Genomic DNA, 15,720 nt, shown 5'->3' with positions numbered 1-15,720 from the left:
ACGTATTAGGAAGCCCAGTTCAGCTGGCTAGGGGTAGTCTGTACCTAGGGGGCGAAGTGCGCATGGACCAAAAGAGGCAACCTCTAGTGACTGTACAGTGTGTAAGGCTAGAAGAGGCTATATAAGGCTGATACCCACTTGGGTGGGTGTGCTTGCTTTGCAAACGATTGCCAAGCACTGCTTTCTGTGCAGAAATAAAGATTAAGTTGGATCCTTCACCCCTCTGTCTTTACTGGCACAAGCGCACCAGGCATGAACTCACTGTCCTTTGGCGACAACAGCCCATTCATGTGCATGCACGCACACAAGCACGCACACACACAGGGCACACCAGCATTCAGGCCCCACCAGAGGAAAAGTGTCAGACAAGGCTGCAGGCAGGCATGCATGGGATCCGAGGCAAAAATGTGCAGCCAAAGGGCGGGGACAGGGAGCAGAACAGAGCCCCAGGCAGCTAGATGGGCGGGGGGGGGGGACTCCCAAGCACAGCACGGGGCACAAGACCCCCGCATGTATATGCCAGGCAGGCACAGATGCAGGCTGCCAGCTGCAAGTGCATTCCGCCCCACCCTGCACCACACCCGGGACAGGAGATCCGAAACAGAGCCCGGGGGCGCCAGTCTGCTCGGGGCTCCGCGGCCCGCTGCACGCCCCCCACCCACGGCAGGGACCGCCGGGAGAGCGAAGCAAGTGGAGCCGGGTGCTCCGGCCGCCGGGAGCGCCCCCAGCAGCCTGCAGCACCGTCACCTGGGCAGCACGGGACACGCGCGGGGCCACCGGCGACCCCGGGTCTCCCCCCACTGCACAGTGAGTGGCCACGAGCCGGGGCGGGACACGCCCGGAGCCGCGATCTGCTCCCGCCCCGGGGCTCTCCCCACGCGCCCCGCGCAGCTTCCGGCCCCGCCGCCGCACCCACCACGGGGGGGGAAACCTCACTTCCCCCCCACCCAAACTTACCGCACGGAGCCGCTCCCCACCGCCGCCCGCTTGCACGTGGCCGAGTCACGTGACGACCCCCCCCCCCCCCAGCCCCATGCAACCATGCGCAGGAATCCGCGCTCTTCTCGCAGCGACCGGAAACCCCGGACGGGGGGGGGGGGGGGGGGGGGGGGGGGAGCAGCCGGGATGGACCGGAGCGAGCACCGGGAACACAGCCTCCGCCCTCGGCCACAGGGCCCGCTTCGGCCCACGACCCCTCCCCACCTCGGGGACCCAGGGCCCAGCCACGGGGAGCGCCCCTGCCCGGACCCGTGCGACCCCCCTGGCAGCGCACAGGACACGAGCACCCAGCCCTGCCCCTGCCCCCCACGAGAAAAGTAATAAATACAAGAAGTAAATAAACTCAATGCAGCAGGTGCCAAAACCATTTCTCCTTTATTTTATTTTTCCTGGTTGGCCCACAAGTTCCTCTACATGTTAAATACAAAAAGCTCAGCAGACAGGAGGTGAGCAAACAGCCATGTACAAAACAAACCACCAGGAAGAAAACATTGCCAGCCTCACAACAAACAGGCAGAACACAAACACCACAAGGACACACACAAACATCACCAAACAAAGCAAACAAGCAAGGGATCAGAGCAAGATCCCACCACACCCAGGCAGCTTCGCACCCCTCTCACCCCACCAAGCACACACCAGGGCACAAGCCACACCCCACACATCCTCCTGGCACCTCTTCCACCTCACACTCAGTGTGATGGGCAAGTTTGTCTTTACACTGAAATAAAATAGTTTTCTGTAGTATACTATTAACAATAATTTAGATTATTAAATATTATTAGCTTTGTAGCTAAACACTAGGTATGACCTGTGGCCTAGCAATCTTGCTGACCACAAGACAGAATGATCTCTAAGCCAACCATTTTCTTATATCAAGTGCCTTAACCATTTTGTTAGAAAAAAGCAGAAATTAAGTCTGTGTACTGGGTACCAGCTGCAGCTAGGAGTGAGATAAGATAAGGGGGGGGGGGCCACAAGGAAGAAGATGGTACAGCACAGCACAGGAAAACAGATTGGAATGTGTAAGGTAACACTAACTTTTTTCCTCTGGAAAAGTATTGAGATTTGTAATGCACCATGTAAGGAGATGATTACCATAAGTATTGCATATTCAATAACCTTGTAGTTTCTTTCTTAGAAAATGTATACAAGACAGCCTCACCCTTAAGTCAAGGCCATTTTACCTCTTTGCTGTTTTATGCTCTTTACTCGAGTAAATAAACTGCAGTTACCCCTTCACCCGTGTTTGTCTGGTCTCTAAGCCTGCTAGACAACGAACACCAGGGAGTTTTCTCCCACGACATCAGCCCAGCACCCAGGCTCTTCGTAACTACTTCTGCTTCTCCTCCCCTTCTCCACAGGAGCCATCACCTTGGCTGCACACCCCTCACACCCCCCCCCAAAAAACACAACGACCAGCAACACCACACAGGCCCAAGAGGCACTACAAGGCAGGGGCCTTGGACGGACGAGAGGGTGGTTAGGCTGACAGGGGGAGGGGGGTGCTTCCCTGTTGTGCCTCTGTTGCACAACCAGCTAGATTCGTGTTTCTGGAGGCTTTTTCCATATACCTCAAGAGAGAGTTATACACACTTAGGCTGGATCCATTTCAAGTATGTTTGTTTGCAAACAGATCGACAACGGAGCTCAAAGCCATGTTCACCCCTAGCCATGCCCGACGATACATTTTTATACCTCTCCTGAACAAGATTCCATTGCGGCAATCTGTCATTTGCTACAGTTTTCTGCAAAGTTTGTGCGCAAAGCAGGCAGTAACTAATCTGTGTTCCCACAGGAGTCAGCCTTATCGTGAAGCAAGCATTGTACAGACTATTCTCGCCCCCTAACACGACCCCCCCCCCCCACAGTGATGGGGGAGAGAGAAGAAGAAACAATTTGCAGTTTACAGTTTTCAGCTGAGAAGCCTTTTGTGTAGTGAGATGATACATTTTTGCAATACCTCCACTAGGGGCAACAACAAAACAAAGCTGAGTAACAGACAGCTCTGCTTTCGCCTGTGGGAGAAATTGTCTGACCAGGCTCCCAATCTCGTAAGGCAACACCTGCAGACTCTCTTAACCCAAACAGGGCTCGTTTCCCAGCTGAGACTCCAATAAGCAGCAGATGAAGGTGTGCTCTTTTCAGTTTATTCGGCCGAAGGTCCCCTGTCCTCGTAAGGGCAGAGAGAGACCCTGACTGCAACTCAACACATATATTTATAAACTCTGGTTACATAAGCTTCTTCATAACACACGCGCAAAACTCAGAGAAAAATCACCAAGATGGCTTGGCTTTGCTTACCCCGCATGGTTGGGCCCAATCACCTTGTTTGCCTGCCTATATTGACAGACCTTGGCAATCTTACTGCAAGGTTGCATCAGCCAGCATTGACCAAAGGTCATACAAAGGTCTCACTGATTTTCCAACAATATTTTCTAACCTAAGTAACAGTAACATTATGATATGTTAGCAAAAACTTGCACAGTACTAGATACTTCTTAAGGACACGATCACTGTACTTAGAACAACGGCTTCTTCCTCTTATCTTCTTCCTTGCTGCATCTGGTTTACAGCACGCAAACACAGATTCACTTGCTGCATTTTACTCAGAAAATAGTCAACACAGTTAAAATGATTACTTAACATAAGCAAAGGCTTAGCTATCATTCTGCCTTGTGGTCAGCGGCATTGCTAGGCCACAGGTCATGCCTTGTATTCAGCTGCAAAGCTAATATTTCTTAATAATCTAAATTATGGTTAGCCTAACAGTAGGCTATCAGAAAACTATTTTATTTCAGTGTAATAACAAACATGCTCACCACACTGCTCAGGGACCAAACCAGACAACCACCCCGCCCCAGCCAAACACACGCTGCTACGACAGGCTCCCAGCCCTGCAGGACACTGTAAACATGGCAGCCAGGCAGAATAAAACCCATTGCTCTGACCCAGCAGAACCAGCACCCCAACACCAACAAGAACCCTGCACAAGCAGGTCCAAAACCTCCAACCCCCCAGCACTGCAATTCTCAACCTCACTAGCACAGAAGCCACAGAGGCAGCCCGGGCCCTGCGCCCGGCCAGCCCTTCTGCTTCCATGCTAGCTGGCTCCAGAATTGCCGTGCTCAACAGTTGGAAGCTCTGGGCCTGCTTGGCCAGAGGTTCCTGCAAGTGTCTGGGTGCTGGTCCAACTGCAGGGTCACAGGAATGGATTTCACCTCTGGTCACCCTAGGTCCACCCACAGCACACACAAACTGACCCAAACATACTACTTGCAAACCCCTGGCTCCAGGATCATAAAGCTGAGGACACTCCCAAACCCACCCCACACCCCCACGCAGAATCCCAATACAGAAGGGACATTCCAACGTAGCGGGCAACATCCGGCCGGTCCGCGTCTGTCATCCAACACTGTCCCACGGCTCTTCCACGATGCAGTCCTCTCACCTACTTCCCTCCGTGCAGCCCAGGACCCTGGCAAGAACACAGAACACGCTTTCAGCACAAGGGAAGCAAGGCAAGCACTACACACACTGCGCATCCCAACACCACCGGCCACTGGGCTCTGGCAATTTGTTCCACTTGCAGCCAGGAAGCCGCCTCGACAAGGCAACTGCAGGCTCCGCCACGCAGCCGCTACCGAGAGGCTCCAGCCCCAAGAGTCAAATACACGCCGTACCTGGCCACACGGCTCCTTTTCCAGGCCTCCAGTCATTGCAGCCCATCCTCCTCACCACACAGGGAGCAGCAATCCAACATCTACAGACACAGAGGGGAAAAAAAAGAAAACCCCTCAAATACAAATGCAAAGCTAGACACATCAAAACAGAAGAAAACCCCGCCCCCCCACACCAACAAAAATGCCCATGGAAAAAGCTCCCCGCAAAACAGGAACAATGCCCCACACGGCTCACACCACAGGTCTCCCAGCTCCGACTGGCACAGCCACAGGACTCCATGCAAGGCGACTCCAAGTAACCTCCCGATTCCTCCAACATGGCCATGGCACCAGGTCTGGGGCTCTTCACCGTGAACCCAACACCTCATCCCACACCACAGGAGCCAGCAAAGCAACACACAGCTGCACCCTCCCATCCCCAAAACAATAATACATCTATTAACACTTGCAGAGCACTGAGACTACAGCACCCCCCCACCCCCTACGTAGGGCGCACACAGCAACCCACATGCCCACCAAGGAGACACGAAGCATTAAGACCCCTCTGAACTTCCCCCCCAATTAAGAGGGCAGAACTTCAGCACTACAGAAAAGTCCCCTCCTTTCAGTCCGGCAAAGAGCAAAGACAGGCAGCAGTGAATTCAGGCACAGTGAACAAAGATGAGACAGGCAGAAACCACACAAACCATTCCCAGCACTGCGAAGGCCCTCTCGCAACAGCAACAGGCACGCCAACACAAACCCAATCGTCTGGCCCAAAACAACCTAGAAGTGCAAAACCAACACCCAAGTGCCACAGGCAAGCACAGTCTGACAACCCTAAATACACCCTGTGACCAACGGCAGGAGCCCACAACCCTTCCCTCTACAGGACCGTCACCAGCACCACCGAGGGAGGCCAAGAGATGCTCCCCCCAAGCCCGCTCAAATCCACCTCCCAACTTCCACGGACCAAATGTCTCACACCGCTCCGATTCAGATCTCACGTATCGCAGGCTTCACGCAACAAGGCTTCCAGCCCAGGGCCACCACACGGGCAGAAGTCTCACACCCGGCAACCGCAAAGCGAATGCGCCGACATCCATTTCTTTCACCAGTTTCCTCAGGTCACAGGCGCTGTCTCCACCTCTTCTTCCCGATGCCCGCTTACGAGCCTTGAGCCTCAGCCAGATGACTCCCGTACATGTCACCAAAACAAAAATAAATTAGGAAAAGTCACGCGGCACACGGGACTCACAGCCCTGAGGGCAAAAGCAACCCCCGAGAATCCAAAGGCAATACCCCCACCCAGCCTAAACACGGCACACGGGGTGCAGTCAGACCCCTCCCCGAGGTGGAAACCATTTTAGGTGGCAGGAAAAAACCCACCACAGCCTTCCCTCCAGTCCTGACAAGAGCAGAAAAAGAACAAGTGCTGCAGACATTTTGCAAAGACGTAGAAAGAGAGAGACACCAGTGACACCCCCAGGCACACAGGACATAGCACTGTTCCCAAGACTGAAGGGAGGCCTGTAGCAACAGCAAGTCAGGGGCACGAATGCAAACCCAGAGCTCACCCTCAACACACCCCAGAGAGGGGCCAGGCCTGCAACCCAAGTGCCAGGGATGAGCCCGGATCAAACACCCCACAAGCTCCTTAGACATCCGTCGTTTCTCCTATACGTGGAGTCCGACAGACTCGGACCGGCCGGCCCAGCCCTACACCAGATTTCACAGCAGCCCTGGCCAAAAAAGCCTCCCGCTCGACTTGTTGCCCTGGAAGCAAAAAGCTCAGGAGGCTGTTGCAAACCAGGGCCGTCCTACCCCACCCACACCGCCCCCAAACAAAATACAGCCACCACCCGACCCCCTCCCCACCAACCACTCCCCCATCCCTTTTCTACCTCCATCCTGCGTGTGTGCTGCACGACTCTCCTGGCTCACATACTTCACGCCTGACCAAGGCCTCTGGGACAGGGGAAAAACCACACGTACCTTGTCAGCCCAAAACACGGATGATAAATAGGTGCAAAGCAAAACGTAGGCGGAAGGTCCTCCCCAAGCCCCAGGCAGATGCAGCCAACCCACCTCACCCACAGACTCATAGCTCACAAAGGCTTCCCTTGGGCCTGCCTGGGCAGGGTGTTCAACATCCAACCCGAGGAAACATCTACTTCACAGCAACCAGACCGTTTGCAGGACACGGCCACCACAGAGAACACCTCATCATCACCAACATCTACTGCTCACCACAGCCATCTTTGTGGTGCTCCTTCTCCAGCTCTCAGCGTGTCACTGCCCATGCCCCGCTCCTCACAACAGAGCTACAGCGCAAGCACCTGTGAACATGCACAAGTAAAACCTCGCCAAAATGTGCCAAGGCAAAACCAGGCAGCAACAGCTTCCCCCAAAGCAAGCTCTCACCCATCACATGCTCCACGCACCAACGACAGGCAGCTCCATGGTTCATGACTTCAAGGTGTCTTCTCTTCTTCTGCCCAATCTCCACTTCTCCTCCCTGCCCCAAAAGTCTTGGTAAAAAGACCCCCCGCTGCAGATAAAGCAGCAATTACCACAAAACAGCACAACTCGCAGGCCTCACAGCACTGGCGGCAGGGGCCCCTTCCACCCAAAACCACCCTACTTAGCTCCCACAAAGCTGACAGGATGCAGCGAGACCTGTCTCACAGCTCTCCCCTCCCAACTAAGGGAGGCCATTTACATGTGCACACACAGGCCTCCCCCTTCACTTCTGGGAAGAGCAAAGAAAAGGACAAAAGAGGCAGAAATAGTGCAGTGATGTTGACTCCAAGCCATCAGTAACACCCCCAGACAATTCCCAGAACTGAAGCAGGAAGCTGTGGTAATGGCATCAGCAAGGCAGACACCCAATCCTCTGCCCTGCTAGAGCCTAGACAGAGTCAAGATCTGCACCCATGCCAGAAGCAAACCCTGCTCAAAGGACCAGAAATCCCCCACAATGGAGGGGAACGATTCCCATTCTTTACACCGAGGCAATTGTGGGACTCCCAGGTACACCAGCACAGCCTTGCACCGGTACAGAGAGGGGCCACCCCTTGTGCTACAACCTCCTGCCGGAGCATCGCTGGCCCAGGAGCGTGAAGCTCAGTACACCAGGGACTTGTCACCCCACCCCACCCCCCTTCCAAAACAAAACACACCTTGCACCATCCTCTCTACCTCCATCTTCAACCCTTCTCTGCTCAAACTTCTCTCCAAGGACCAGGACCCTGCAAACAGAAATACATTCAACAGCCAGGGACTCCAACAACGGAAGCAAAGGCACAATGCCATCCCATCCCCTGGTCCACACCTCTGAGCTCTCCAAGGCTTGCCTCTGTTGGGACCACAGCACAGCAGCCACAGCATATGCTGGAGACACCACCACAAGAAGGACCTTTTCTCTGACATCCAGTACTCTCCACAGTCAGAAACATGGATCCATCTCCAGTTGTCTACCCTACCTAGTCAATGCCCAACACCCAGGACTGGGCTGGAGAAAAACAGAAACCTGCAAGATACAGAAAATCTTCACCAAAACACAAGAACAAAAACATGGAGGCAACTGGCAGATTAGAGAGAAGTCCCACGCTGCTCCAAGTAAGGACTCGCCCACCTACCACAGGGACCACAGATGCATAGGGATCCAGCCAAGAGACACCACAAAGCCAGAGGCCTCAAACCAGGCAACCAGGGACTGACCGCACCTCCTCCAGCACCTCTGGGACACTTCACCCTCTTCCCACAGTCTGGTGCACATCATCGTCCTCAGAAACCTCAGGACAAACACCAAACAAACCCTCCGCCCGCAACAGAGAAGCCGTTACTGCCATCGGCGCAACGCACGCACCTCACTACTAGCACCCGCGGCCCTCCCGCCCAGGGCTCCGACACCAGCCTGCTTTGCCCCGCAGCGCAGACGGGGCGCAGACAGACCCTTCTCCGGGATTCCCCCTTCCTAGCAGGGGATTCTGTTTGCACCTGCCAACGCAGCCCTCCCGCCTTCTCTTCTGGGAAGGACCAAACTAAACACCCCGGTGATTTCACTAACAAACGTAACAGGACAGACACGCACGTGCAGACACGCAAGCAGCAAACATTGTTCCCAGCACTGAAGGGGAGCCTGTGGCAATAACAATGTCCAGGCAGAGACGGACCCAATCCTCTACCTTAGCAAAATCTATGTAGGGGCAAAAATCGACACCCACATGTCAAAAGTTAATCCGCTACAAGTCCAAAAACTCCCTACACAAAAGACAGAGGCTTTCCTCAAGCACAGCAAGACACAACACCCCGGCTGCACCCACCAGCACCAAAATCACAAATCAGACACCCAAGGTGCCTGCCCCGCATACTAGACAAACTGACCGGCAAGCACGAAGCTTCGGACACCATCCCACACAGGGGCCTCACACACAACTCACAAGCAAAGGCCTCCCACACAAACTGCCAACACACCTCTGCCTGCTTCAGCCTCCATGGGCATAGCTTGGCTCCACTCCCTGAACCAGCATTCACTTGCATCCACACAAGCCACAACCCTACAAGGCACAGAACAGACCGTAACCCCAGGAGAGACAACCAAACACAAGACAGGACCCATTGGGAGAACTCCCACTCCACACACCCAGCCCCCACCTCAAAGCTCTCCAAGGCAGGCCTGGCCAAGGTGCGCCCCATCCAGCCCTAGGAAAGGGCTCAGCCCCAACAGCCACACCTGGCATCACGCTGTTCCTTCTCCACCCCTCCCTCATCCTGCTCACCATCCTCCCCACACAGGGGACACAGGCACCGCCCGAGGGCACACGGGAAACTTCACTACCAAACAGAAGGGCAGACCGCAAACGACTGCCTGACCGGAAGACAATCCCACGCCGCTACGAGTAACATCTTACCTGCTGCAGGCTCTGTCCACGCACACAGCTCCACCCAACAGGCAAAGGCCTTGCTCAAGGAGAACCAGAAGTGACGACAGGGACACAGCCACCAACTTCTTCCACCTCCTTCTGCCTGGTGGTGGCACTAGGTCACTTCACCTCTACCTGATCTCTTCCCCGCTCAGGGTCCAGATATTTGCATCACCCCCCAAACAACAAGCAAGTACTACACGAAACAGTATTCACATCTCATAGTACTAAGGAGAGAGATGCACCCGCCCCAGTCTCCAAAAGCAGCACACAGCCGCCACCCCCACACAAGGCACAGAGGGTACAAGCAAACCCCTCCCAAAGGAGGCGACCAATTTACATGCAAACACTCCCATCCTTCCAGCTCTGGGAAGAGCAAAGGAAGAACAAAAAGTGCTGCTGTGATTTTCAACATCAGAACAGAAAGAAACACCAGTGACACACCCAGAGAGACAACACAGAGTACAACTCCCAGAACTGAAGGGAGGCCGGTGGCAGCAGCAACACGCAGGCAGAGCCTGGAACCCCCCCCGAATATCACCAGAGCAAGCCAGCCACTCCACCCCGCTACTCTAAACCAACCCACTTTTCAGCACCCTGTTCCTCCATCTTCCATCACTACAGCACAACATGCCCTCACATCCTTCTCCCCCACAAGATCAAAGCCACTGGAAAAAGAACAAAACCCTCGTCACCCCAAACAGGGGACACAAGGGAACCAAGTCAGAGCCAAGGCAAGCTCCTCTCCAAACCTCCAGCACCACAACCCACTACCTGAGCTCTCAAACGCTTGCTTCTGGCCAGCCTGAGCTGGATATTCACAGGCAATCAAAAACCCACCTAGCTTACACAGGGCACAGCCACCACAGGACAGCCCTCATATCTCCAACAGGCACTGCTCACCACAGCCACAGCCATGCGGCTCCTTATCCAGGCATCCTCACAGCCGGAAGAGGGACTGGGGACACACCACCTGCACAGGTACACGCACAAAACCTACTGGAAACGTGAAAGAATAAGCGTGGAAGAAGTGACGAACCAGGAAGACAAATACATCGCGCTGCTCCAAGGGAGCTCAGACCCACCACACACTCCAGCCAGGTGACACCGTAGAGGTAGACGCCTCACACAGTGCCAAATTGGGAAGTCACAACAGGCCTGCCCACTTCCTCCTCCACCATCTCTGGGCTCTTCATCTCATCTTCCCAGTCTCTGGTTCATAGGCCTGCAACCTTCACAAGATGGCTCCTCCACACATGTAAGAGAAAGGCAATTGGCACTATCAACAACTCCAAGGCTTCACAGCACTGGGGACAACGGCCGCTCCCTGCCGAGACGCCGCACACGACTTATTCCCCACACCCCAGCCCACAGCTGTCACAGGACAGCCAGACCCCTCAGGCTTTTCCCTTCAATAGCAAGGGAAGCAATTTAGGTGTGCAAACGCAAGTCTCCTGCCAGATCTGGGAACAACAGAAAAAGGCTGCAACAACTTTCAAGACAACAAGACAAACAAAGGCACACGCACAGAGGACAAGCCAGTCCCAGCACCGGTGGGAGAGCCTGTGGCAAGACAGCCAGGTAGGCAAAGACGCACCCAACTTCTGCCCCACCAAATCCTGAAGAGGGCCGGACACCGGCACCCAAGTGTTGTAGCAAACCCAGCACAAGGAGCCAAAAAACCTGCAGGCAGGGACAGGCACGCATTCTCAAGCCACGTGAAGAGCCGCACGAGGGACCCCTGGCCACAGCAGGCCACCGCAAGAGATGTGAGGAAGCTCAAATGCTGCAACACCCTGCTCCAGCATCACTGACTGGGATCACCTAACACAGACACCATGCCAGACCAGGGCCTTCCCACCTCACAGCATCCAATTCCTCCCCCGCTGCTCAGCTCCACTCCCTGAACCAGCATTCACTTCCCTCCACACTAGACAAGATCCTACAAGGGGACAGAACAGGCAGTCACCCCTAGGGGCACAAGTGAACAGACAAAGGGACCAACGGGTACAATTCCCACCCCACGCACCCAGCCCTGAGCTCAAAGCTCCCCAAGGCATGCCTGGCCAGGGTGCACCCATCCAGCCGTGACAAAAGGCTCACCCCCAGACGCAGCACTCGCCCAACCTGGCATAACGCTGCTCCTTCTCCAGCCCAGTCTCATCCCTGCTTGCCTTCCTCTCCACACAGGGGTACACAGGCACCTCCTGAGGCCACACGGGAAACTTTGCTACCATACAGAAGTGCAAAGCACAAGCAACTGCCCTACTGGAACACAATCCCACGCCGCTCAGTGTAACATCTTACGCACTACAGGCTCTGCCCCCAAGTCCAGCAAAAGGACAGAGGCCTCCTTCCCGCTGACACAGAAGTCACCATAGGTGTACAGTCGCCTAAATGGTTGCGGCTCTATATCGCTTCACCTCTACCTCAAGCTCTCTTTTGCTCACGGTCCAAACATTGGCATTACCCCAAAACAACAAGCAATTACTACATGGGACAGTATTCATATCTCATAGTACTGAGGGGAGACACCTTCCCCTCCAAACCACTCCCAAAACCAAGTCGGCAGGGTGCAGTCAAGCCACTCCCCAAAGGGGGAACCAATTTAGGTGCCAACATGGCCTTCTTTCCAGGTCTAGGAAGAGCAAAGGAAGAACAAAGGAAGTGCTAGAGTGATTAAAACAAAAAACCAAAACGAAGAAAAGCCACAAACAAACAAGGAAGGAACACCAGTGACAAACCCAGAGAGACAGAACAAAGTGCAGTTCCCAGAGCGGAAGGGAGGCCAGTGGCAGCGGCAACAGGCAGGCAGAGGCACAGACGCACACATGCGCTCCTCTACCCCCGCACATCCAAGGGCAAGATCTGCACCCAGATGCCAGGGATAAACCCTATATAGCCAAGGGCAATTCTGAGACTTCACACAAACACAACAACTCACAACCAGGGTAAAATCTAATCCAGGGTTATACCACCCAGCTCTAGAGCACACTTGGTGCCCACAATCCCCTCCGTCACCATCACTGCCCAGGAAGCATGGAGCTCCAGACACTATCCCACACTAGGTATTACCTCCCCCACCTGAAAACCACCAGGGCAAATCCCACCCCTGCAACTCTAACCCAGCCCACCTTTCACCATCCTGTTCCTCCACCTTCCATCATCACGCCACAACATGCCCTTGTATCCTCCTCCCCCAAGATCAACGCAGCTGAAAAAACAACAAAAACCTCATCAGCTCTAAGAGGGGACACAAGGGCACAAACTCAGAGGAAGAAAGCTCCTCTCCAAACCCCCACCACACACATTCATCCCCACTACCCACCAACTGAGCTCTCAAAGGCTTGCCTGTGGTCACCCGGAGCCACCTATTCACAGCAATCAAGGAGTCACCAATCACAGCAACCACCACACATACGGCGCAACCACCACAGGAGACCCCTCATCTCCTACAGGCACTACTCGCCACAGCCACAACCGTGCGGCTCATTCTCCACTCAACCTCACAGCTGGAAAGGGGAGGGGGTACACCACCTGCAAAAGGTACACGCACAAAACCACCTGGAAACATGAAAGAGCAAGTGCGAAGAAGCGGTCCGACAAGAAGACAAATACGTTGCGGTGGTCCGAGGAAGCTCCAACCCGCCACGGGCTCCAGACGGGTGACGCCACAGAGGCAGATGCCTCACACGAGACAAAATGGGAAGGCGTGAAAGGGCTGCCCATTTCCTCCGCTGCCACCCGTGGGTCTCTTCACCTATTCTGCCAAGTGTCCGCTTCACAAGCCTGAAGCCCTGGCAAGATGGCTCCTCCACACGCACACGCCCAAAAAGAGGCAATGGCCACTATCAACAACTCAGAGGCCTCAGCACTGGGGACAGTGCACCCTCCCTGCCAACACTCCCAAGCAAATTTATTTTACCACCGCCCCCCCATAGCTGTGAATATCCAGCCAGAGCCCGCTCAGGAGTTTCCCTCAGCAAGCAAAGGAAGCAACTTTAATGTGCAAACGCAGGTCTCCTGCCAGTTCTGGGAAGAGGAGAGAAATGCTGCAGCGACTCTCAACGCAACAAGACAAACGAAAAAGCACACGGACACAGGACAAGCCATTCCCGGCACTGGTGGGAGAGCCTGTGGGAAGACAAACGGCTAGACAGAGACGCACGCCCAACTCCTGCCCCAACAAAACCTGGGAAAGCCAGACACCGGCACCCAGATGTTGGACCAAACCCAGCCCAGGGAGCCAAAAAAGCTAGTGGCAGGGGCAGGCGGGGATGCTCAAGCCTCACGCAGAGCCAGATGAGGGACCCCTGGCCACAGCAAGCCACCGCAAGGAACGAGGGAAACCTCACGTTCCGCGACACCCCGGCTGACCGTAACTGCTTGCACTAATTGAACTCATTACAACGTCCCACACCAGGGCCTTCCCACCACACCCAGACACCCCCACCATCCCACAGCACCTTCTAGCATCCTGCTCGTCTTGCTCCCTTACCACTGCTCTGCTCCAGTCCCTCGCCCTCTCCCTTCTCCTCAGTGGCTTCCTTCTCCTGTGTTTACTTCTGCTCCTTGGGCTGAACTCCAGTCCAGGGTCCTGATTTTTGCGGAGGCATTCCCACCCTACACGTCCAGCCAAGGGACCACCTCTCCCCACCACTAAGGGCACACACAGGGTACACAGGCACAAGGGGAAAGGCCTCACCCCTGACTGCCAGCACTTGCCACACCTGGCATCACTCTTCTCCTCCAGCCCTCAAGCATCCTTGCTTGCCATCCCCTCCCCATACGGGAGACAGGCACCTGCTGAGGCAGCCAAGGAAAAACCTCAACACAACTAGCAACAAAGAGCAAAACAAAAACTAACTGCCAGACTCCAAAAACCCTAGACCGCCCCACGCCATTTCGTACCAATTGCCAGACCTGCCCATCCGGCACCGACACGCCGTGCGGCATCGAGTTCCTCCTGCTTCACCCTCCGTGGGCGCTGCTCAGCTTCACTCCTTCAACCGGCAGTCATTTCCCTCTGCACAGGTCAGGACCCTGCAAGGGACAGAACACGCAGGTCACCCCAAAGGGGACAAGTGAACCGAAGAAGAAACCCACAGGTACAATTCACACCACACACACCCAGGCCCCAGCTCACAGCTCTCCAAGACGTGCCTGCCCAGGGTGCACCCATCCATCTGTGAGAAGGGCCTCACCCCAAGAGACAGCACTCATGGGACCTGGCATCGCGCTCCTCTTCCTCCGGCGCACTCTCCTCCCTCCTTGCCATCCTCTCCACACAGGGGAGGCAGGGACCTCCTGAGGGCACACAAGAAACGTCACTGCAAAACAAAATGGCCAAGCACAAGCAACCGACCCGTGGGAAGACCACGCCACACCGCTCCAAGTAACATCTTACTCACTGCAGGCTCTGCTCGTGCACACAGGTCCACCGAACAGGCAGACGCCTCCCTCCAGCTGACCCAGAAGCGAGCATGGCTGCACGACCACCTGCTTCCTCCACCCGCTTCTACCTAGCACTGGCTCTAGGTCTCTTTGCCTCAGCTCTTCTCCACTCACGCTTGACATATTAACATCACACCCAAAACAACAAGCAATTACTACACGCAACAGTATTCACATCTCATAGTACTGACAGCAGAGACAACGCCCCCCACCCCCAGCAGCCTAGGACACCCAAAGCATAACACCCCCACTCACACACGAGGCACACAGGGTGCAGTCAAAGCCCACCCAAATGAGGGGATCAATTCAGTTGCAAACACACCTATCCTTCCAGCTCTGGGAAGAGCAAAGAAAGAAAGAAGAAGTGCTGCTGTGATTTTAGATATCAAAGTAGAAAGAAACACCAGTGACACACCCAGAGACATAGGACAGAGTGCAATTCCCAGAACTGAAGGGAGACCAGTGGCAGCAGCAACAGCCAGGCAGAGGCGGACACGCACTCACCCGCTCCTCTGTCCCAACACATCCAATGCTGTCACCTGCACCCAGAAGCCAGGGGCAAACACTGAAACCCCTAATATACTCAAGGACAATTTCCAGCCTTTACAAGGAGTCAGGTCTCACCACCAAACTAAACCCAATTCAGGCTTACACCCCCTGCTCTGCAGCATCCCTAA

General features: G+C 54.9%; 1 long non-coding RNA gene across 28 annotated transcripts in view; it reads right to left on the bottom strand.

Moving 5' to 3' along the window:
• Nucleotides 1-1,355: 1,355 nt before the first annotated feature.
• The window catches only part of LOC106739882 (uncharacterized), a 36,535-nt gene continuing 22,170 nt past the window's right edge, over nt 1,356-15,720 (bottom strand). For 15 of the 28 annotated variants that reach the window (XR_009455991.1, XR_009455989.1, XR_009455993.1 and 12 more), the window contains 11 exons: nt 15,001-15,158; nt 14,794-14,896; nt 14,501-14,632; nt 7,996-8,193; nt 7,844-7,912; nt 7,086-7,212; nt 6,912-7,000; nt 6,566-6,629; nt 5,369-6,437; nt 4,683-4,762; nt 1,356-4,477 (listed from right to left, as the gene is read on the bottom strand). This is a non-coding gene — a long non-coding RNA (uncharacterized LOC106739882). Of the gene's footprint in view, nt 4,478-4,682; nt 4,763-5,368; nt 6,438-6,565; nt 6,630-6,911; nt 7,001-7,085; nt 7,213-7,843; nt 7,913-7,995; nt 8,194-14,319; nt 14,396-14,500; nt 14,633-14,719; nt 14,897-15,000; nt 15,159-15,720 lie in introns of all 28 variants that reach the window. The other 13 variants (XR_009455985.1, XR_009455982.1, XR_009455998.1 and 10 more) reach the window with 13 other exon arrangements.

This window comes from Alligator mississippiensis, chromosome 12, assembly GCF_030867095.1.
Source record: "Alligator mississippiensis isolate rAllMis1 chromosome 12, rAllMis1, whole genome shotgun sequence".
NCBI classification, from domain to species: Eukaryota; Metazoa; Chordata; order Crocodylia; family Alligatoridae; genus Alligator; species Alligator mississippiensis.
Note: the sequence above shows the minus strand (reverse complement) of the source record. Positions and strands in the feature narration are given on the sequence as shown.